Here is a 24833-nt window from a genome sequence, read left to right as displayed (position 1 = left end):
ATGGGGCACAGTGGATCTGGAGGGTGGCATGGGTCATCTAGGTGTGGGTTGGGAAGTGGAACGGGGCATTTTGGTGTGGCTCTGGAGGGAGGTGGTGGGGCACATCGGTGTGGCTCTGGAGGGAGGTGATGGGGCACATTGGTGTGGATCTTGGCAGAGGGATGGTGCACATGGGTGTGTTTCTGGAGAAGAGATGGGGGAACAGTGTGTCTGGAGGGTGGCATGGGTCATCTAGGTGTGGGTTGGGAAGTGGAACGGGGCATTTTGGTGTGGCTCTGGAGGGAGGTGGTGGGGGCACATTGGTGTGGCTCTGGGGGGAGGTGATGGGGCACATTGGTGTGGATCTTGGCGGAGGGATGGTGCACATGGGTGTGTTTCTGGAGGGAGAGATGGGGGAACAGTGTGTCTGGTGGGTAGCATGGGTCATCTAGGTGTGGGTTAGGAAGTTGGACGGGGCATCTTGGTGTGGCTCTGGAGGGAGGTGGTGGGGACACATGGGTGTGTTTCTGGAGGGAGAGATGGGGCACAGCGGGTCTGGAGGGTGGCATGGGTCATCTAGGTGTGGGTTGCGAAGTTGGATGGGGCATCTTGGTGTGGCTCTGGGGGGAGGTGGTGGGGGCACATTGGCGTGGATCTGGGCGGAGAGGGATGGTGCACATGCGTGTTTCTGGAGGGAGAGATGGGGCACAGTGGGTCTGGACGGTGGCATGGGTCATCTAGGTGTGGGTTGGGAAGTGGGACGGGCATCTTGGTGTGGCTCTGGAGGGAGGTGGTGGGGCACATTGGTGTGGATCTGGGTGGAGGGATGGTACACATGGGTGTGTTTCTGGAGGGAGAGATGGGGCACAGTGGGTCTGGACGGTGGCATGGGTCATCTAGGTGTGGGTTGGGAAGTGGGACGGGCATCTTGGTGTGGTTCTTGAGGGAGGTGGGCGAGTCCCATTGGTGTGGCTCTGGAGGGAGGTGGTGGGGGCACATTGGTGTGTTTCTGGAGGGAGGTGGTGGGGCACATTGGTATGGCTCTGGAGGGAGGTGGATGGGGCACATGGGCGTTTTTCTGGAGGGAGAGATGGGGCACAGTGGGTCTGGAGGGTGGCATGGGTCATCTAGGTGTGGGTTGGGAAGTTGGACTGGGCATCTTGGTGTGGCTCTGTAGGGAGGTGTTGGGGGCACATTGGTGCGGGTTTGATGGGAGGGATGGGGACATTGGTCTGGGGAGGGATGACCGCATATTGGTGTGGGTCTGGAAGGAGGGGACGGGGCACATTAGTGTGGGTCTGGGCGGATGGGGGCATACTAGGATGGGTGGTTTCAGAGGGGGTTGGCTGGGGCTATCTGCATGTGATTCAGGATCGGCACATGGGCATCTGATGCAAGGGGCATCTTGCTATGTGGAGGGAGGATGGGCCATCATGGTATGGGTCTTGAGGAAGGGATTGTGCATCTTGGTGTGGTTCTGAGAGGAAGGGATGGTGCACATGGGTGTGGGTCTGTAGGGAGGGATGGGGACATTGCTTTGGGTATGAAGGGAGGCACAGGACACATTGATGTGCATCTGGAGGGAGGGATGGGGCACATTGGTGTGGGTCTGGAGGGAAGGATTGGGGCTCATTGGTCGGAGGACGGATAGGGGCATCTTTCTGTGTGGAGGGAGCATGGGCCATCATGGTATGGGTCTTGAGGAAGGGATTGTGCATCGTGGAGTCTGGATCGGAGGGGGCATTGTTGATATGGAATGGGCATATGATGGGGGCATGTGAGGGAATGGTGGAGCATGTGGGTCAGGGCTGGAGCGCTCTGGTGGGAAGCAAGTAGGCATCTGGGTGTGAATGGAGGGATGGGGTATGTTTGTCTGGAGAGAAGGATGTTGGTTTATTGGAGTGGTGGGAGCATGTGTGTGTCGAAGGGATGGGGTAATCGGGTGTGGGTATAGAGAGAAGGCGAATGGCGCCATCTGAGTGTGGAGGTAGAGATGAAGCATATGGGTGTGGCTCTGAGGGGTGGAGCATCTTGGTGTAGGTATGGAGGGACGGATGTTGGTGTCTTTGTGGGGGTTCGGATGGAGGGATGGTGGCATGTTGGTCAGGAGGGAGGTGGCATTTGAATCTGGAACGTGTTTGGAAGGAGAAATGGGGCATTTGAGTGTGAATGGTTTCTGCTTGTGGGTGGGGGCATAAAGGATCATTAACAGCGGAGCAGCGGGAGGGAGAGCCGTGGGCCTGACCTCGGTTGCATCCCAGACGTGCACACCCACAGCCCGGGGCACCTCTCGCAGAGCGGTCCGGTGCGCGTGGTCAACCAGCCCCCTCTCCTCACTGAGCCCGCATCTGCGCTGGCCGGGGGGCGCACACTCCTCTCTCTGACCTGCCAGCGGCTGGGCATTGGTGGGCACACCCCGGTCACCAGGGAAGCCCTGACTGGGGGCAGCCGGGAGCCGAGGGAACCCTGACTGCTCTCGAGGGGTGCCTCCCCAGGCAGACAGGCACCCGGGCAAGCCAGGCATGAGCCATGGTGCAGCTGGCTCACTTGACGGTGGGCGCCAAGGTTCCAACCGCCCACATCTGTGTGTGAGCAATGGCCAGGCCCGCTGGCACAGTGGGTGACCTTCCCTCTTGCCCAGGTACCTGGAGCTGGGTCCTATGCGGCCGGGCTGGGGTTTGAAGACTCTAGTGGTCCCACCCGACCCCCTGTCTGTGCTGTCTCTGGCCTGCCTCGTTGTCCATCTCCCAGCCCCCCCCTCCCAAAAGGGAAGCGGAAGGGGTCGGGGAAGGATGAGTGGATCGGGCCGTGTGGGCAGGTGGCGGAGCGGCCTACCTCCATCCCCCTGGGAAGCGCTGTGCTGCTGCAGCTGGCGGTCAGGCTGAGCACCTGGATTATTATTTTTTATTTTTTTGAAACCACAATGGTTTCGGCCGAGCTAGACAGGGAGCTGGGCTGTCCTGCCACAGCCAGCGCTGCCTCCCCCAACCTCTCCTGCACCGGCAGGGTCAGGCCGACGTCTAGGACAAAAAAAGTTGCCTGTGGCTCTTGGCGGTGGATCACTCGACTTGTGCATCGATGAAGAACGCAGCTAGCTGCGAGAATTCGTGTGAATTGCAGGACACATTGATCAACACTTCGAACGCACCATGTGGCCCTGGGTTTTTCCCGGGACTACGCCTGTCTGAGGGTCGCTTGTACATCAATCGCCCTGGGGTTCACTCCCAGGGGCGTGACTGGGGCTGTCGCAGGGACCCCATTCCATTCATCCCCCTAAGGTCAGACCCCGATCAGCACCGTCGCTGGATCCTTGGATCTGGCGCGCAAGCTCATTGCCAACGCGTCCTGGTTTCCCCAGTTTCCCCACCTCATGCTGGTTTCGGGAGGGCAGGGTGGCCGACGCGCCCTGGATGTGGTGGCGGCGGCAGCAGGCTTTAAAAAAGCCTGGTGCACCTTCACCCTACCCTGGGGCACCTGGCCGTGCTGTGTGTGGCTGTCTTTGGTGTCCCACGGCTGCCGGCGCAGGATGACCATGGAGCACGGACCTCGTGACCATGTGGGCTTCGGTCACAGATTGGGACAGAATACACTTGCCTGCGCCAAGGGCTGGGGCAACCCCCCATGCGGGCCCGAGGCCAGCTGCCCTGAGCTTTGTGCTCCCCGACCACGGCCTCAGATCAGACATGGTGACCTGCTGAATTTAAGCATATTACTAAGCAGAGGAAAGGAACTAACCAAGATTCCCTCAGTAACGGCCAGTGAAAAGGGAAGAGCCCAGTGCTGAATCCCCATTCAGCAGCAGGCGTGGGAAATGTGGCTTACAGAAGACCGACTCCCCGGCAACACTCAGGGGGCTCAAGTCCTTCTGATCGTCTCCCCACGCGGATGGTGTTAGGCCGATAGCGGTGTGATGCTGGAAATGCATCTGAGGGACAGGGCCTCTGAATCCTTGTCCTTTTTCTGTTTTTACCGTGTGTTCTGTTATGTTTTCTGCCCCGGAGTCCGTGTGGGACTCCTGGCAGTGCAGCTCTCTTTTGGTTTGGTGAACAGACCCATGGGATACCCTTATGGCACCCATGGGTAGGGGTACAACCCTGTGCCCCTAGTGTATGTTTTTGGGCACCTGTGGGTGGCCCACAGAGCAGGGTATGGGCTGGTGGCAGCTCCATGCTGAATCTGACAGGTGCTCTAGGTATCCTCCATTTTGGGATGCCCAGGCCCTGCCATTGGGATCAGTTGATTCCTGATAGAAACAAGATGGCCCCTGTGGCCTCTTGCTTTCTATTGCCTGTTGTCTTGTTTTTCCCAAAGTCCTGGGAAGCCCTGACTCTGTCCCTTCCCCCTGACTGGCTGTTGGGTGGAAGTTCCATGTATGGTATGGTGGTGAAGGCCCAGCTAGACTACAGTGTCTGTATGTTGTGGGTGCCTCCTGTGGGTGGGACCTGGGTGAATGGAGTGTGTGACCAATATACACTCCTTGTTGTGGTTGTCTGGTTTCTGGCATGTGAGACAAAGACCGAGACAGCCCTGCCCGAAACTGGCCTGAATGCAGTGTGTAGTGTTGAATGGCTGGGTACTTGTTCCAATTCACATTCCTTGTTGTGAGTGTCTGGAAGGGAGGAGTGTGGCCTGGATGCACCGTGTGCCTGATTGGCTGACTGACTGCATGAATGCCCTGCAGTGTGATTGGCTGCTGTGTGTGTGCCAGCAGTGTGGATGAGAGAGAGGATAGTATATCTGGGGACCTCTCACCACTGGAAGTTGTTCAGTTCAGTTCTGAAGGAACCATTGGTTGAGAAGCAACCATTGGGTTCAGAAGTTCAGAAGTGTCCAGAAGCTGAGTCTCCACTCAAGAGTAACTGGAACTGCTGATCCTCGACGTCCAGCTGGAAGAAGAAGACTTGCTGTGGCATTTGCTTCGACCGATCCGAAGGCTGTCTAAATTCGTCGAGGGCTGACCCGAGAGAGGACCTGGTAAGGCGCCCTCTTCCCGTGCTCCGAGGGACCATCGAGCACCGCTCCATCTTCGCCGAAGCGCCCTGGAAGACAGGTCCTCGAAAGGCTGTCGACCCGAGACGGGACCGCCGAGGAGATCGAAGTGAAGCACCCGGACATCGACGCCGTCGAAGTCCATTGCCGTCGACCAGGGTTCGCAGGTTTGCGGAACCGCTGGAGGCCCGTCGAAGTTGTGTTGCCCAGCCGGGGGAACCGCTTGACGCCGTGCCGCCGACGACCGGAGCCGTCCGCTCCATTGCCTAAGAACATTCAATTGAAGGACTCTCTCGACCGCATCGTCGACCGCTTATCCTGCCGGAGAAAGTCGAGGACGACCAACGCGCTGAGGAGAAACCTGCCGGTGGGTTTCCCGCCACCCGACGACCTCAAAGACTCGGACGACTCGACGCCCTTGCTGGGCTCCCGTCTCTACAATCTTTGCGGTCCAGAACTATTGTCATCGAGGTGCCCCGCACACCTCCGCCTTGCAGGACGCCGACGCCCCGACGCCGACGAGCACCGCTTGGACGAAGCTGCCGCCTCTTCGACATCATTCTGCCTCGTTTGTCGACGGACGTTCGACGCCCCGTGCCTCCCGCTTGAAAAGGAAGGCATTCAAGAAGGGCCGTCGATTCCCCGTCACCGAACAGCGAGTCCCTCGACGTTAGTCGACTCCACCAGGTACATTGGGGGGGTAAAAACATTAGAGGGGAAAATCAGACTTGCAGAGCAATATATGGACTGGGCTGGTGCTATATCTTTCTTTACAGGTTGCCCAGGTGGGGGGATCTCCACACAGAACTGTGCCTAGTGGTAAGGGTCAGTATTCTGCCTATTGCTCAACTATCTTATTTTCTCTCTTCTCTCTATTGCTGGTTTCACTCTATGGGTCTATGTGACATTGTACAGTATTGTCCATGCACTTCAATGAGATCTAGGGTGGTACCACTTTAGGATTGTAAATATTTGTCATTGTAGATTTTGCCAGAGTACAAAGTGAGTTGTCGTGATGAATGTACATAACCGTAACTATTGATTATATAAAGACTGTGTTCTAACCGATACAGAGTGTGGATATTCCTTTGTGGGGGCTTGGGGATACACTGTACTTAAGAACCAGCCTGCATCACCTCCTGAGAAGCTAGGCCTTGATTGCTCGACCATTGCTACCGAATAGAGAATCTTGGCTGGGGTCTCCTGTGCCTCTCCTCCACCATATAGGGAGTGGGAGTACAGACACCCCCCACCGGTCGTTGAGATCCGTTCTCTCACAAGCGGCCTCTTGCACACCGGGATCAGGTCTTCTTGGAGTCAGGTTACTTGGGAATGCAGCCCAAGGCGTGTGGTAAACTCTGTCTAAGGCTAAATACGGGCGCGAGACTGGTGACCAGCAAGTACCGTAAGGGAAAGTTGAAGAGAGTTCAAGAGGGTGTGAACCGGTTGAGCGGTAAACTGGTGGGGTCTGTGCAGTCCACCCACAGGATTCAACACAGCAGGCAGGTTGGTCATCTGGAACAGTGGAGGCCCTTGTGGGTCTGCGGCGCGGGCACATCCAGCCCCAGCAGGGTGCATTTGGGAAGGCCCCAGGGGGCAGGTGGCTCTCTGCTCCAGCAGAGAGTGTTACAGCCCCCTGACAGCAGTTTTGCTGTGTCCACCGAGCTGAGGGAGATAGACCACCACCGGGCCCTTATCCAGCAACTGTCCTGGCCCCTCTTGGGGGTTGCTAGAGTGGCCACGGGAGACGGGGCTCCCGATGTGACTGTGGTGGACTGCCCTCAATACACCCCAACCACGTCGTGCTGCCGGGCGGGGAGGCCCACAAAGGGCGCCAGGGGTCGGTTAACCACCCGACCTGTCTGGAAAGACTGACTAAGAATATAATGCCTGCCCGAGTCAGAGGGATGAATGAAACCCTGTGATGTAATGATGTTGAGGGCCGGTGCCCGGCGATTGCAGTGGCATCCTGTTGCGGTGGGCTCTCCACCGACCCGTCTCCCCCGCTCTGTCAGAGATGATGCATGAGCGTGTGTGATAGGACCCGAAAGATGGTGAACTCGGCCTGGTGGAGGTCCGTAGCGGTCCTGATGTGTAAATCGGTCATCCGACCTCGGTATAGGGGCAAAAGACTAATCGAATGATATAGTAGCTGGTTCTCTCCGAAGTTTCACTCAAGATAGCTGGCGCACGGAAACCCCAGTTTTATCTAGCAAAGCGAATGATTAGAGGTCTTGGGGCCAAAATTATCTCAACCTGCTCTCAAGCTTTAAATGGGTATGAAGCCCGGCTTGCTGGCGTGGAGCCGGGTATTGTATGAAAGTGCTCAGTGGGCAACTTTTGGTAAGCAGAACAGGCGCTGCGGGATGAACCGCACCCGGGGTTAAGGCGCATGATGCAGATGCTCATCAGTCCCCAGAAACGGTGTTGGTTGATATAGACAGCAGGACGGTGGCCATGGTAGTCGGAATCCGCTAAGGAGTGTGTAACAACTCACCTGTCGAATCAACTAGCCCTGAAAATGGATGGCCCTGGAGCATCAGGCCCATACCAGGCCAGCGTTGAGAGCTGCGGGGGCTAAGTCAGGCGAGTAGGAGGGATGCTGCAGTATGCACAGAAGCCCGAGGGCGAGGGCCCGAGTGGAGCCGCCGCAGGTGCAGATCTTGGTTCTAGTAGCAAATATTAAAACAGGAACTTGGAGAAGGGTTACATGTGAGCAGAAGTCAGTCCTAAGGGATGGGCGAGGGCCGTTCGGAAGGGATGGGCTATGGCCTCCATTGCCCTCAGCCGATCGACAGGAAGTCGGGTTCAGATCCCCAAATCCAGAGTGGCAGGGACGGGCGCCCTTGCGGCGTCCAGTGCGGCAATGCAAATGATTCCAGAGAAGCCGGCGGGAGACGCAGTTTTTTTTTTTGTGTGGAAAAAACAATGTTTATTTTATATAACACACAATTCTTGGGACTTCCATCATCAGATTCAGCGTCAGAGTGTTACAATCAGCATTGTCCAGTCCCATGAAACTTCCTCCCCCCTAACTTGAGCCAATATGTCCATGTCATCATCCTGTGATTTTTCAGGCGGGTTTATCGTCGTCTCTTTATCCGTTTTATCATCGCTCTGATCAGACTGGGGGGCCACTCATGGTAGCCACCAGCTGCCTCCATTCAATTAGGGGTCCTACCTCCTCCCCTCCCCTACAAACCGTGTCCCACCAAACAGCCGTTTCTGCCTCTGCCCATTTGAAGAGGTCAGCCCATCACAACTCTATCCTCGGCCTCTGGGCTGCCTTCCAGCACATTGCTATCCTTCGTTTGGCCAGGACATATGCTAGATCTTTCATTCTGCTTATGTGCTTTAAGTTACGTGGCCTAGGGAATCCACCCAGCATGCATGCCCAGGCCGACTCCACCTCCAGTGTAGTACCGGTTCCTGCTAAGCGTGCCTTCACTTCTTGCCAAAACCACCCCACCTCAGGGCAGGCCCAAAACATGTGGAGTAGCCCAGCCTCCTCCACCCCACACCTAGGGCATTTCTGAGTCGTATGGCCACCAAACCTAGCGATCTTACTGGGGGTGAGCTATGCTCTGTGTGACATATAGTTGGATCTGCTGGAGCATTGCGTTGCAGGACACTTTTTTATGATATCTTTGGGCTCTTTTCCAGAGCCCATCCGACATGGGCTCTCCCACCTCATCCTCCCAAAGTTGTCTGTTGGGTCAAGTCCTTCCCCACCTTGGATCCCAACAGCTCGTATATGCAGGAAATTCATGCCCACCCTCTGAAATATCATATATAGCCTCTATGGTGGCATCCGGTTGTCCGGTGAGCACCTCTGTTGGCCACTTCACTCGTACTCTCTTGACAATTCTGGTGTAAGTTATGTACTGCCCTTTATGCACCCCAGTATCTTCGATCAGGTTCGGGAACTCGAATGCCTCCCCTTCCAGCCATATGTTTCCCAGGGTGGCCAGGCCCACTGGTTCCCAGTACTTGCGGACCCCTTGTATCAGCTGGGGATCCTCTCCACATAGTGCTGCAAGCGGCACCTGCATAGAGTACGGAACCAGGTGTCCCGCAATCTGCCACGTTCTGTGCCATATCTCCCATCCCAGTACCAGCAGCCCCGCCATCCCCCGGACCCTCGACTTGGACAGCCACACCACTTCTTTGTGAAAGAAGGGGAGCAGTTCCCTGCACAGCAGCCTGGTTTCTGCCGTCTCCTCGCCAGACAGCCATCTTGCTACATACTGCAGCTGCTCTGCCAGATAGTATAGCTTAAAATTTGGCAGGTTGATCCCTCCCCTATCACACGAGTTCTGTAGTTTCCAGAGGGCCACCCTGTTCCTGGAGTTGCCCCAGATGAAGCTCCTACACAGGCTATGGAGGCTAGCGAAAAAGCGCCTCGGGATCCCATGCGGGATGTTAACAAAGAAAAGCAACAGTCTGGGCAAAACTACCATTTCTAGCAGAGCAGCCCTCCCCACCATAGCCAGGGGTATCCTGGACCAGAATCCCATGCTGTTCTTAATTCCTTCTACTGCTTTAACCGTGTTGCGTGCATGTTCTTCTGCCATATGGTATATGTCAATTCCGAGATATCGGAACGACTTTGTGTGCCAGGGTAATCAGCAACACTGGCAGACTCCTAGGCAAGACAAGCTTGTATCTCCCCCGAGGGAACACGCTAGACTTTTTGGGGTTAACCGCTATGCCAGAGAGAACGGCAAATTGCTCCGTCATGTCTAGAATATATTGCATGTTCTCTTCTGGGTAGCGTAAATATAACAGTATGTCGTCCGCATATAAAGGTGCATGCCATCCGCAGTGCGAATACCTATCTCCTCATATTGCTGTCTCAGGCAGGTGGCCAATGGCTCCAGTGCCCATATGTATAACATGGGCGACCACGGGCAGCCCTGTCTAGTGCCTCTGCTTAGTTACCATTTGTCCGAAATGATAGCACCCGTTTTGACCCTGGCGATCGGGGAGCTGTATAACATTTTCACCCACCTGAGGTACCCCGGTCCCATTCCATAGCCCTTAAAGGTCGTGATCAACTAGGGCCTTTTCACTGGCTCGAAGGCCTTGACCGCGTCTAGTGAAACTATTGCCAGTTCACCTGGGTCATTTTTTGTCTGGTCAAGGATGTGATGCAGTCTTCTGAGATTATCAGTTATGTTCCTGACATAGCCCGTTTGGTTGGCGTGTATCAGTTTACCAACGACAGCCTTAAGCCTATTTGCCAGTACAGCAGTGAGGATTTTACTAACCTGATTGAGCATCGATAAGGGCCTGTATGACCCACAATCAGTGATAGGCTTGCCCGGCTTCAGAAGTGGGATAATCACCGCCTCTCGCAGGGTCTCTGGTAGCCTGCCTTGCTCATACGACTGGTTAAGCATGGCCAGCAGCGGGGGAAGCAACTCTTGTTCATAGGTTTTATAAAATTCACTTGGAAGCCCATGGGACCCGGGGGCCTTACAGGTGGGCAAGTAGCGAACCACTAGTTCGAGTTCTTCCATCGTAATAGGGGCATCTACGTCTGCGCGTTCTGCCTCATCTAAGGTGGGTAGGCCCATGTCCTCCAATCCTACCCGAATTTCGTGGTCTCTAGGGCCACCTGGGTCCTCATAAAGATGTTTATAGAATCTCAGGAACTCCTCATTCACCCCCTCCTGGGTATTTTGAGTCCACCCTCCCTTGCCTTTAATTTCCCTGATCACCGTTCGCGGTGTCTCACTCTTGTATAGCCAGGCCAGCAACCTGCCCGGCTTATCTCCCCCTGCGTGCTGTCTCTCCACGTATTTCTTATAGCTTAGTTTACATAACCTGTCCCAGCAGTCCCCACTGGCCTGTTGTAATTGCCTTATCCTGTCTCTGTCCTCATCAGCGGTGCCTTCCGTACGCATCCTGCCCTCCAACTCCTCCCTCAATTCCCTTCCACTCTGCTCTATGCCCCCCTGGAGCCCCCTAGACTTCGAAATGGCAACCCCCTGCAAAACCACCTTAAACGCCTCCCAAACAGTTCCCATAGAGCTTACACTACCAGTATTTATCTCAAAGTACTCAGTGATCGCCTCTCTTAAATCCTCCCTGAATCCCGGGTCCTGCAGAGCCTCGGCTCTGAGTTTCCAAGTGGGAATCCGTGCCCTGGGAGGTTGATGCCGCCACTCCAGGACCTGGGGGGAGTGGTCCAAAAGCACCCTAGCTTTGTATTCCGCACCTTCCATCTCTCCTGCCAACTCTGTGGAGGCGAACACATAGTCTAATCTTGTGTGAAGGGCGTGTGGTGCCGTATAGTGCGAGTATTGTCTGTCAACTGGATGCAACTGCCTCCAGACATCCACTAGGTCGAAGTCCCTCGGGAGGGCCTGCAGCACCTTTGCTGCTGGGGTTGGTTTGTCTATCTTACTATCCGATCTTTCAACATTAGGGTTAAGTACACAGTTAAAATCACCTCCCCAAATAATCCCACCACCCAGCAGAGGGCCGACTCTACCGTACAGGGTCCTAAAGTAAGCCGCTGTGTCCTGGTTAGGGGCATATAAATTTACAATACACACTTCTCGGTTTTTCAATATACCCTTCACAACAGTCAATCTGCCATCTGGGTCACCCGTGATCTGAAGCAGCTGAAATGGCACCTGCGGCGCCACCCAGATGATAACTCCTCTAGCGTAGGCCGAGTATGTGGATCCCACCAGGCACCGCCTCCACTTCTTCTTAACCACCTCCAATTTCTCCCTAGTAAGGTGGGTCTCTTGCAATAATGCTATGTCGGTCCTCATCCTTTTCAGATACATCATCACCTTGTTACGTTTCAGATAGCCGTTGAGGCCCCTGACATTCCAGGTAACCACTGTAAGGCACCCTGGCACCATCACCATGATATCCCGCCTCTTAAGGGTCACATTTTGGCTCAATACCCTTTCCCTCCCCTCAAACTTCCCTCCAACCCCCTTCCCAACTCCCCATCCCCCAACTTCAAACCACTCCACACCCCTCTCACCCTCCCACCTCCCCCCCTTCGTCTACCCCAACCCCAACAAGTGCCCAGCTCCATCCCTGGATTTCGGGCCCCCCTGCGTTTGGTTCTGCCCTAAAAGGCCCCAGCCCAGAACCCAGCAGGGTGTCACCGAACTACCAGTGACCTAACTAAACTATTTGCTATGGGGGTGTGAGGTCATGCTCCGTATAGCTCCTATATCTATATCAAGGTTTCCAGTGCCACTGTCTCATATTTATAATTGTAGCTCTGAACACACTCCTCTGCCGGTATATGCAATGCTATATTCAAGTCCCATTGTCATGAGCTGCAGCACCTAGGGTGCTTTTCCGACGCATGTTACTTATCTCCACCTTCTGCTCCCTGGATGTCCGGTTCCTGGGGACAGCTCTGCGCATCTAACCATCCCATGCCTCTGATGTTGCTGAATGGTATGGGCATGGGCCTTTGCTGGGGTCCGGGTATGCTGCGGGTCTCCTGCCATAGGGGGGGTCTCCTTCCAAGTGTAGGTTATGGTGCGCTGGGGCAGATGCTTTCATAAACCTCCATGTCCGTTGTTTGGGAGAGGAGCGTCTTGTGTGCGCCTGCTTCATGGCTGCCAACTCCCTTAATTATGCCTACTTACCCTGCGCCAGCTGGGGCGCATCACAGCTCATGGGGGCCCTGTGCTGCGTGGTTCGTGGAGGCCCTGCGCTGCGTGGAGCCGGGCTTGCTGTATGGGGCAGAGGCAGGCGCAGGATTTCAGGGGAATACTACCCGCTCCCTCTCATTTGTAGCTGGGTGTCCTGGCTGCGCCGGCTCTGCTGTATTGCCAGTGGATCCGCGGTGGTCTGCTCACACTCCCCAGTCTCGCCTATGTTGCCTTGGCTGAATGGGCACCCTGCGTCTTCTGCACCACCTGCATCGCTGCTGGCGGTCTCAGGTCTACTAACTCTGCCCCCAAACGCTGCAGTTGAAGTTTTCTTGGGGACCGCTCGCTTCACGGGTCGTCCCCTTTGCTGCCCTGGGGTCTTGTAACGCCGCTTATTGCTCCTTTTTCGGATGGCCGGGGAGGAGCGCGCTCCTCACGGTGGGGTGGTCGCGGGGGCCCTTTTGGAATGTTCTTATGAAGCTTTTTGAACCTTTGTCTGCCCTTTCTTGAGTAATCTTTCTTCCACACTTCTCAATCAATTTTTCGTCCAGGATGTGGCACAGAGGGGGTGCTGGTCTCCAACGCCGATGATGCGGCTTGGATGCACAACTCTGGCAGCGTCGGTGCTTATTACTAGACTTATCTGCCGCCTTTGATACTGTTGACCATGCCGCCTTGCTCGTCTGGGCCGGCCTTTCTGGTGCCGTACTTTCCTGGTTTTCTTTGCTTTCCTCTAACCGAACAGTCAATTTCCACCCGCCCCCCTTTTCACTCTGTACCGTCTGCCTTGAGATGTGGATTCCCTCAGGTTTCCTCCATCTTCCAGGTTTTGTTTAACATGTACATGTAACCTCTTACCAAGCGTATCTGCTCTCACGGCTTCCACTGTTATTCTTAACAGATCACACAGATCCTGGTCCGTTTAGATCTCTCTCTTGTCGAGACAGCGACCAGATTTAGGTCCTGTCTCGAAGCTGTGGGTGCATGGATGTGTAATAGCTGCTTCAAGGGGAAAAAATGAGGTGTTGGTGGTGGGCCCTCCTTCCTCTACTGCCTTTTGGACCCCCTCTTTTTGGCCATCTTTAGGGGGTAAATATGACATCTGAGATTCTGCAGACAGAAAAGCTAAGTCTAGTATGTCAAAGGGGCCATCTTCAACTGAAAACCCCATAGCAAGGTTCTTTGTTTACTCCTTTCTCAGTTACGTGCCTCTGTGGTGTCCTTACTTGTTATGTCCTCCATGGAACACTGCAACGCCCCATTTCTGGCACAAACTGGCTACTTCTTATGGCACCTTCAGGTCCTGCAGAACTCTGCAGCCAGAGTAGCCACTTTCACACCTAGTTGTGCTCACATTACTCCATGTGTGCACCATCTTCATTGGCTACCCATGGCCAAGCCCATTCAGGTCAAGGGCTAATGTCTAGTACATCATGCCTTTTATGGAACTGGGGCAGAATGTCTACAGGCTAAATTCTGTTTGTACATTCGTGCTCGGCCACTCCGCTTGGAATGCCTGATATTAAATACTGACAAACTGCCTTGTACATATAAATCTATTATACATCCATATAAAAGTGCTGTGTGCAAATGCGTCATAAAGTCAAAGCAGAACCATATTACTTCAAGGCAAATCGTAACTATTGCAAATGCCTGACTAAAGTGCCAAGAGTATAACGGATTCAAAAAGTGCCAGGTGCGCTTGAGAAACTTGTCAAGTGTTTCTGAGTTCCTTCCACTCTAATCGCATTTTTAATTTTAGGCAGTGTGAGTTGCTTTTCATGTTATTTTAACTCACTGGGCCGCATTACGAGTTTGGAGGTAGCCATGGTGCTATTAGCGCCATGGCTGCCTCCAAACTCTGGTCCGGGTTCCTTGAATGAGGAATTACCAGACACAAGAGAAAGGAAGAAATTACTTGGAGAACAGTTTAAAAAGGTACAGACAAAATCGGTGTAGGAAGAAGGCCACCGATGGAGGAACATTTTTGGAAAGGTACTGAGGAAGAAAAGGAAGGTGGAGGAAGGAAGAAGTGCAGAAGGTGGACCCTGAAAATAATTTAAATGCTGTGGACGAAAGCCTGTGTCCATTAATTATTATTCCTGCTGGTGCCTGGTTGTACATCTTAACCTAATACCTAGCCCATCAAAAGTAGAGAGGGGTATTGGAAAGATGAGGAGGAGTGCAGTACCCTGGGTAAACCAACTTGACCGTGGTTTAACTCTCAACACCAAGCTGAGTGGGCCTGTCTTCGGTTTCTGGCCCTGCCGATGCATCACATCATCAGTTTCTGGCCCCTGGAAGGGCCTATCTTTGTCTTCAAGCCCAGGAGTGCCAGCGCATCTTCAAGCCTGGGACAAACAAATGGTCTTTCTGGCCAGGAGAGCAAACAAATCTTCATGCCCAATAGGGCCAATGCGTCGTCAATCCGAGGCGGATCAACCCATGCTCATATAGAGCACTAGAGGGGGACTAACTGAAGCATTCCCACTTGGCAATACAACTCTAGTTGAGTAATATTAGAATACGGAAAGTGGCCATGGGATTAAAGTCCTCTAGAAGAAAGGGGGACTCCTTACAGTGTTAGGAATGTCAGCAGACGGAATCTTATGGGTGTGGAATGTGAACAGAGAACACTAGAAGACAAGGCAAGTTGTATGGTGGTTGGTGTAAGGGGGAGGACAGGGAGAGTTGTTACAGCATAAAAATGAACTTAAAAGAAATTAACTCACACATACTGGCTGTGTTCTGGTTCACTTCCTTAACAGGTGATGAGTTGCAGCAATGACAAAGAGCCTGCACTTGCCATTGAGTGTGGTTGCCCTGGCTGAACAGGTACAGGGTTAGTTGCACAGTCAAAATGGTAGCTCAGTGGGACTCTCCAGGCATGTATTGGGGATTATCTGGGCTGTGCGTGAGCCTATGAGGACACAGGAAGCACCCTAGCAGCATAGCCGTGCATGCAGACGACAGAACACGTGATCCAAGGACGCATTGTCCGGTGTTGCAAGTTGTTACCTGGCAATTTTACACATGATAAGGAGTTGACATGTCTGTTGCTTAGCTATGTAACAAGCTGAAGGCCTTCACTGCGGACACTGCGCTCCGTGCTGTGCCTGTCCCACGTGCACTGTAGCGACCGAAAGAAACACTTGCACACATAAAGAAGGGAGCATGCCGTAGCACAATTGGCTGTTACTCTTGAGAGGTGTTTTTTCATTGCACTTTAAAAGGGAGATTACAAACATTTGTCCCTGTGAACAAGGTGACAAATACCAAGAGCACAAAAATAGGGAAGCATCAGAAATGAATTCAAAGATTATGGGAAATATACCAGGCACTGGGTTGTTCCTAGGTTATTAAATCGAAAGAAAGATTCCAGAAGCATATGTTAGCAGTATATGGTCCTAATTATTTGAGTAAAAAGAAAGAGGCACTGTTTCTTTGTCGAGGTCGGGCTGGACAACAATTTCTTAAAACTAGCTGAATGCATCAAGATGGGCAACCAGCTTGATGTATGCATAGCCAAGATGGACAAGCATTACGAGGTGAAGGGGAATAACATTTTGGCTTGTTATCAATTTTCCATCAGACAACAGAAATGTTGTGAGACCATTGAGGAGTTTGTTACAGCACTGTGAGGGTTGGCTATAAAGTGTTGTTTTGAACATTATCAGAAAGAGGATATTCGGGACAAGTTGATGATCAACAGGAGATCAATTGGTCCCCTCGTCTAATGGGAACTAGCCCACTCACACTGAAGTAGCTATTTCCCATTAGAGAAACGGCCCTCTGACCTGGAGAGGCAGAAAAGTCGGAGGGCCGTTTCTCTAATGGGAAATAGCTGCTTCAGTGTGAGTGGCTTAGTTCCCATTAGACAAGAGGACCTTTCTGCCTCTGCAGGTCGGAGGGCCGCTTCTCTAATGGGAAATAGCTGCTTCAGTGTGAATGGGCTAGTTCCCATTAGCCGAGAGGACCTTTCTGCCTTTCCAGGTCAGAGGGCCGTTTCTCTAATGGGAAATAGCTGCTTCAGTGTGAGTGGGCTAGTTCCCATTAGAAGAGAAGACCTTTCTGCCTCTGCAGGTCGGAGGGCCGCTTCTCTAATGGGAAATAGCTGCTTCAGTGTGAGTGGGCTAGTTCCCATTAGACGAGAGGACCTGTCTGCCTCTGCAGGTCGGAGGGCCGCTTCTCTAATGGGAAATAGCTGCTTCAGTGTGAATGGGCTAGTTCCCATTAGACGAGAGGACCTTTTTGCCTTTCCAGGTCGGAGGGCCGTTACTCTAATGGGAAATGGCTGCTTCAGTGTGAATGGGCTAGTTCCCATTAGCCGAGAGGACCTTTCTGCCTTTCCAGGTCAGAGGGCCGTTTCTCTAATGGGAAATAGCTGCTTCAGTGTGAGTGGGCTAGTTCCCATTAGAAGAGAAGACCTTTCTGCCTCTGCAGGTCGGAGGGCCGCTTCTCTAATGGGAAATAGCTGCTTCAGTGTGAGTGGGCTAATTCCCATTAGACGAGAGGACCTTTTTGCCTTTCCAGGTCGGAGGGCCGTTTCTCTAATGGGAAATAGCTGCTTCAGTGTGAGTGGGCTAGTTCCCATTAGCCAAGAGGACCTTTCTGCCTTTGAGAGGACCTTTCTGCCTTTCCAGGTCGGAGGGCCCTTTCTCTAATGGGAAATAGCTGCTTCAGTCTGAGTGGGCTAGTTCCCATTAGACGAGAGGACCTTTCTGCCTCTGCAGGTCGGAGGGCCGCTTCTCTAATGGGAAATAGCTGCTTCAGTGTGAATGGGCTAGTTCCCATTAGACGAGAGGACCTTTTTGCCTTTCCAGGTCGGAGGGCCGTTTCTCTAATGGAAAATAGCTGCTTCAGTGTGAGTGGGCTAGTTCCCATTAGCCGAGAGGACCTTTCTGCCTTTCCAGGTCAGAGGGCCGTTTCTCTAATGGGAAATAGCTGCTTCAGTGTGAGTGGGCTAGTTCCCATTAGCCGAGAGGACCTTTCTTTCTGCCTTTCCAGGCCGGAGGGCCGTTTCTCTAATGGGAAATAGCTGCTTCAGTGTGAGTGGGCTAGTTCCCATTAGCCGAGAGGACCTTTCTGCCTTTCCAGGTCGGAGGGCCCTTTCTCTAATGGGAAATAGCTGCTTCAGTCCGAGTGGGCTAGTTCCCATTAGACGAGAGGACCTTTCTGCCTCTGCAGGTCGGAGGGCCGCTTCTCTAATGGGAAATAGCTGCTTCAGTGTGAATGGGCTAGTTCCCATTAGACGAGAGGACCTTTTTGCCTTTCCAGGTCGGAGGGCCGTTTCTCTAATGGGAAATAGCTGCTTCAGTATGAGTGGGCTAGTTCCCATTAGCCGAGAGGACCTTTCTGCCTTTCCAGGTCGGAGGGCCGTTTCTCTAATGGGAAATAGCTGCTTCAGTGTGAGTGGGCTAGTTCCCATTAGCCGAGAGGACCTTTCTGCCTTTCCAGGTCGGAGGGCCCTTTCTCTAATGGGAAATAGCTGCTTCAGTGTGAGTGGGCTAGTTCCCATTAGACGAGAGGACCTTTCTGCCTTTCCAGGTCGGAGGGCACTTTCTCTAATGGGAAATAGCTGCTTCAGTGTGAGTGGGCTAGTTCCCACTATTATGCAGGACTTGGCCACTAGGGGCAAAAAGGGCCATTTTTCTAATGGGAACTAGCCTTCTCAGTGTGAGTAGGCTAGTTCCCATTATTATGCAGGACTTGGCCACTAGGGGAGCAAAAAGGGCCATTTCTCTAATGGGAACTAGCCTTCTTTGTGTGAGTGGGCTAGTTTCCATTATTATGCAGGACTTGGCCACTAGGGCCAAAAAGGGCCACTTCTCTAATGGGAAATAGCAGGACTTGGCCACTAGGGGCAAACAGGGCCATTTCTCTAATGGGAACTAGCCTTCTCTGTGTGAGTGGGCTAGTTCCCATTATTATGCAGGACTTGGCCACTAGGGGAGCAAAAAGGGCCATTTGTCTAATGGGAACTAGCTTTCTCTGTGTGAGTGGGCTAGTTCCCATTATTATGCAGAACTTGGCCACTAGGGGCAAAAAGGGCCATTTCTCTAATGGGAACTAGCCTCCTTCTTTGTGTGAGTGGGCTAGTTCCCATTATTATGCAGGACTTGGCCACTAGGGCCAAAAAGGGCCACTTCTCTAATGGGAAATAGCAGGACTTGGCCACTAGGGGAGCAAAAAGGGCCATTTGTCTAATGGGAACTAGCTTTCTGTGTGTGAGTGGGCTAGTTCCCATTATTATGCAGAACTTGGCCACTAGGGGCAAAAAGGGCCATTTCTCTAATGGGAACTAGCCTTCTCAGTGTGAGTAGGCTAGTTCGCATTAGTATGCAGGACTTGGCCACTAGGGGAGCAAAAAGGGCAATTTCTCTAATGGGAACTAGCCTTCTCAGTTTGAGTAGGCTAGTTCCCATTATTATGCAGGACTTGGCCACTAGGGGCAAAAGGGCCATTTCTCTAATGGGAACTAGCCTTCTCTGTGTGAGTGGGCTAGTTCCCATTATTATGCAGGACTTGGCCACTAGGGGAGCAAAAAGGGCCATTTCTCTAATGGGAACTAGCCTTCTCTGTGTGAGTGGGCTAGTTCCCATTATTATGCAGGACTTAGGCACTAGGGGGCAAAAAAGGCCATTTCTCTAATGGGAACTAGCTCACTCACACTGAAGCAGCTATTTCCCATCTGAGAAATGGCCCTAACAACCGATGGCCCGTTTCTCGGATGGGAACTAGTATCAACCGCCCTGAGAACGCTCCCGTGCACCACAACCCGCAAGTCTCTCTCCTGCGCATGCTCAGTACTCAGCAAGCGTCTGCGCATGCTCCATGCACCTAACCCGGAAGTCTTTCTCCTGCGCGTAACTGAAGGCACGTGATCAGAAAGTGGCTGCGCATGCTCAGTGCTCAGACATTTCTGCGCGTGCTCAGGATACTCCTGAGTGGCGCCTCAGGGGCAATTCAAGAAACACAACAATAATCCACAGGGAAATGTTCACTTCCCCATTGCTGCCAAGTTTCAGTGATTGAATGAATGAATGAATGTGCTCTCAGAATCACTAAAAGGAATGGGCCTTTGCCATAGCTCTCAACCATTTGTGTCGCAAAGGCGGGTGAAAGCACCAGATTTTATTTTTGGCAGGTGAGAGGCCCATTGAAACGAATGGGCATGCAGGAGGCTTGGCGGTGAGTCCGCTGGTTACAAGGTCTTATACCTGGAGGGGGCATACGAAATTAAGGACAGACACACCGAGTTGGATTGCACGTCTTACTTTATTGGCGTACATACAAATCTGATTCTCCTTTGCATCCCCTCCCCCTTACGTGCTACGTCTCACGTGACATGGTGTCGTTCTCTTAAGGAGACACAAACACTCTAACATCACCCTGGACGAAATGTCCTTACAACGTTCTCAGCACTCTTCAACCAGGCGTGCTGGCTTCTTCACGGCTCGTTGGGCACGACTACTAGTGCCTTCTCCTGGATCCTCATCAGGCTTCTCTGTTCTCTTCATTCCTGGATGAGGGGAGAATCTTGGAGGTGTCCACAGTGTGTCTCGAGAATCTATTGACATTGGTTCAGGATCTGGAGGCTGAAGTCTCTCATTTTCCGTGGTTGTTGCAAGCTTGAATTTTGAGCTGTTCCGTGTTATTTGTCGTTCTTCATTTTCAGCAGTCACCATTGTTCCTTTGATGGCCGTGACTTGTAGTGTCTGTGGGGCGAATCTTGACTTAGTCTTCTTAACTGTTGACTGTTGCACCAGTACCTCGTCTCCTAATTGAAAGTCCTTTGGACGCGCTCCTCGTCTTTCATCTGTTTGGATGCAGGCTCGTTCCTTCTTCTCTGCATCTCTCCATAGGATTTGTGGATCTGTTTCTGGTTTGTTTATCGGATAGTGTATGATTCGTGTGCGAACTTGGTACTTTACCATGAGTTCGGCCGGGGTCTTGTTTGTGGCTTCATGAGGCGTATTTCGATAATCTCGAAGCATCCTACATAAGGCTTGGTGTGGATCAACATTTTCCAGTCTGGCTCTTTGCAACATCTTTTTAATCGATGACATGAATCTCTCGGCTATCCCGTTCGCCTGGGGCCACAGGGGTGTTATCTTCTGGTGCTTGAACCCTAAGTACTTGGCGAATGTTGTGAAATCGTGGCCGCAGAAGGGCGGGCCATTGTCTGACTTGATAACGTCCGGTATGCCCCATTCGCTACACAACTTCATCGAAGATTGCTGCGACTTGTGCAAAGGCTGTGGATGATGATCTTTTTACAATTGGGAACCTTGAATATTCATCCATGAATAAAAGTAGGTATTCCCCTGATTCTAGGGGACCATAAAAGTCTACCACCACTGTTTCCCATGGATGTTCTGGTATCTGTGTCGGCAGTAGGGGTACTGGTGTTTCGCTCTGGCCGTGCACTGGCACGCCATGCAATGCCTTACCCACCGGTCGACTAGGGCGTCAAGGAAGGGGAACCACATATGGCAGCGTAGTTGACATTTGGTGTTGTCTGCTCCTCAGTGTCCCTCATGGGCTGTCTTAATTATTTCTGATCGCAGGGCCGCTGGGATGACTATTCTGCACCCTCTGAGGAGTATGGGTTTGTCTTTTACAGCCAGCTCGGAGTGGATTCTTGCGAGCCTCTCCAGTTCGTCTCGGTTTGCCCCTGGATGCGTTGACAGCGATCTCTTGTAGTCTTTCCACTTGTTGTGTTCCGTGAGTTCAATCGCCAGGGCCATGGATGGATCAGCAGCTGTCGCAAGTGCGACGGTTTCTAAGGATAACCCTGGTGGTAGTGTGCTTTTGGTAACATAGCTTATATATTCCATGTCACCCTTTATAGCTTATATATTCCATTTCACGACCTACAAACCTGTGTCTGCACTCCTCCCTTGAACCTTATGGATACTTGTGCCACCCCGCCTTTTCCTAGGGTGGCAACACCACATACAATGCCGTCACCAAAGCCATCCTAAACTCACAGGCATGAGTCATACCTCACTCCCCCACATCGTGCTTGTCCGCATTTTTATTTTGCTGACCTATAGTCCTAATGCAATACCCAAAGTTAGCTGCCACTACCACTGCATTGTGCCTCTACTTATTATTACTTGTTAACAGTGCACATTGCCTAACTGTGTTAACAAATCACGCTTACAGCCCTTATCTATGTTTAATATGTTATGCATTCTTCTTCCTGCCTGATTATATACGTAATGGTCCTCAGAGTACCCCTACAATTGTACCTAGACTGACTATTTGCTCGCCTTCTGGCCACACAACCAATTTATAATAGCAGCATAATCCAACTGTATGTCGCCAAATGCCCCGACTACTAACCCTGCCAAACCTAGATGCCCTATCGCTGTGTGCATGTTAGTCACCTCTAGGTTTGCCAAATTTGGAGGCCTTTCTCTTCGCTGTCTGCATTTTAGCCACTGTCAGGAATGCCAAATCTAGACTTCTCTGTGTTATACGCATGTTAGTCACCATTAGGATTGCAAAATCTAGATGCCTTCTTTTCACTGCTTGCATTTTAGCCACTATTAAGAATGCCATATCTAGCTGTCTTTTTGCTGCATGTATTTTAAATCAATGCTAGGTCTGCCAAAGTTAAATGCTTCCTATTGCGTATATCCTAGGCACAGATAAGACAGCCAAATCCAGATGCGCCTGCTGTGTACTTCTCAGTCAATGTTAGGATTGCCAATCTTTGAAGCCCTGTGCAGCGCACACCCTAGGCATTACTGGACTGCGAAACCCAGTAGCCCCTTCGCTTAATGCCACTGTCCACTATGTGCACCTCTAAGACCTACCTCTTATACGCACTTTACTCCCTCCTCTGGATCATACTAACTATTATCTTAACAATGGACAAGTTCAATACCACTCCATGTAACCTGCTAGAGAGAAACCTCCGGCTCAGAGCTAGACTGCCCCGTCTATATGACCTTAAAAATAAAAGAACTATTCCTCTAGGGGCCAATCCTATCATGACTGCTCCCAACTGCAACTTGCCTACCCGATCTGCAGATAGACGACCCAAGATACAAATAGACCAACCGCAGGTCCAGAAGAAGCCTAACCTTCCCCCGCCTAGAATCACACAAGGGAAAACTATATCCTCCACCCTGCCAGGTGCCCTCATCAACGCTAGATCCCTCGTAGCACATAATACTGAAATTGCCGACATACTTGCCTCAGCTGACTTATATCTTTTTGCGATCACTGAGACATGGCTCCATGATGCCGCAAGTCCCGCACTCATGATTGCCATACCCGACAATTACAATATACTAAGAGTCGATCGCCCCAACTCCAGGGGAGGTGGCCTTGCTATAATTTCCAAAACTAAATTAGCTGCTAGACTCTGCCCTCACCCTGAAATCACATCCTGCGAACTTCTCTCGGCTAAAATTCCTATTTCAAACAACAGTATCCTAACGGTCCTCCAGTATACAGACCACCAGGCCCTTTGGGTAATTTTGAAGAAGACCTATCCAGCCTCCTCAGTAACATCATCAAAGACCCCACCCAGCTCCTTCTGCTAGGCGACTTTAATCTGGGCTTTAATGATGTTGAGGATAAACAGACCCATTCTATCCAATCTATCCTAACCGATCATGGCCTTACCCAAAAAGTCTTAGCCCCTACACACATGAAAGGTCTCACATTAGACTGGATAGCTAACAGAAACTGCACTACCACCATTTCTAATATACTACCTCAGACATGGACTGACCACCACCTCATCTGCTTCTCATCCACCATAGAGCCTCCTAAACCAGCCAACCTGGAAACAGCTCCACCTGTGCATACAAGAAGCAAAAGAGACATTACGGTTGAAAAAATAATTCCGCTTCTCCTACCAGATCTTAGAGCTAGTACTATTGACACTAATCCAAATACGCTAGTTGAGACATTTAACAATACTATGTCCAAAGCATTGGATGCCATTGCCCCTATCACAGAACGCAAAAGTAAACGAAAGGCCCAGCTTAACTCATGGTTTACCCCCTATCTTAAAAAATTACGAACCCAAAAACGTAAACTACAAGCCATTCGGAGGCACACACCCTCAATTGAGAATAAAACTCTACTTGACAATCTTGCCAAACATTACAAGAAGGAAATAATTCAAACTAAAAAAGATACATTCAACGAGAGAATCAGCAAAGCTAACTCCAACTCGAAAGAACTCTTTTCCATCCTTCGGGAAATGGAAAATCCGATTGCTCCCATTGACAACGTTCCCAAGGACAAACAATGGTGCACGAGTATCCAAAATGCCTTAGCGAACAAAATTACAACTCTCCAATCTAAAATTGCTAAATAAAAACCCTACCTGAGTGCCACTGCAACCCAGACTACCCAATTGCCTGATACACCTAGAACAGTCACCCAATTCAACTGTGAACCATTCAGATTCACCAATATATCCATAGTGGAAACTGAAAAGGTGATATCTTCCCTGAAACCTTCCAATTGTCAAGGCGACAGCTGCCCTGCACAAGTCATTAAGGACGCAGCCAGAGACTTAGCACCCTTCATAGCTAAGCTAATTAACGCATCCTTTAGAACTAGCACTGTACCCACTAACCTCAAAGAATCTTAGGAACTGCCCCTCCTCAAAAAACAGGCCCATGACCCAGCCATCCCTACTAATTGCAGGCCCATCACTACGGTACCATTTCTCCTTAAAATCATCGACAGAGTAGCCTACCTCCAGATATAAAACTAGAGACGAACCAATTACTAGGATCGCGCCAATCTAGTTTCAGACCACTACACAGCACTGAAACGGCCCTAATTGCCCTTAAGACTCAAATCGCCGAATTGAAGGATAAAGGCAACACAGCTATGCTCCTCCTCCTTGACTTATCGGCGGCCTTTGACCTGGTGGACCATGCAGTGTTATGCAACCACCTAGTGTCTGCCGCCTACTTCTCAAGTGAAGCGATAGCTTGGGTACAAATCCTTCCTGGCCAACCGAACGATGAGAGTGTTCTCCCATTCAGCCTCGGCGGACCCAATACATATCACCTGTGGTGTCCCACAAGGTTCATGTGTCTCCCTCACAATGTATAATATCTTCACTAAGCCACTCTTCGACAAACTTGACAGACTGGGGATAACATACACCAACTATGCGAACAATACTCAGATCCTCATACCACTTTCTGGCAACTTTGTCGAAGATACAGCTCTAGTAAATAA

General features: G+C 51.7%; 1 protein-coding gene and 1 non-coding gene across 2 annotated transcripts in view; one reads left to right on the top strand and one right to left on the bottom strand.

The window, feature by feature from the left end:
- LOC138566129 (zinc finger protein 850-like) overlaps positions 1–24833 on the bottom strand; it is a 286511-nt gene that overhangs the window by 145768 nt on the left and 115910 nt on the right. The gene's annotated exons all lie outside the window — the stretch shown is intronic.
- Positions 3023–3173, top strand: LOC138568400 (5.8S ribosomal RNA). Its single transcript, XR_011302737.1, has one exon. It is a non-coding gene; the product is annotated as a 5.8S ribosomal RNA (ribosomal RNA).

Source organism: Ambystoma mexicanum, chromosome 2p (genome assembly GCF_040938575.1).
Source record: "Ambystoma mexicanum isolate Mex_15411 chromosome 2p, UKY_AmexF1_1, whole genome shotgun sequence".
Lineage (NCBI taxonomy): Eukaryota > Metazoa > Chordata > Amphibia > Caudata > Ambystomatidae > Ambystoma > Ambystoma mexicanum.
This window is presented reverse-complemented; position numbering and strand designations above follow the sequence as displayed.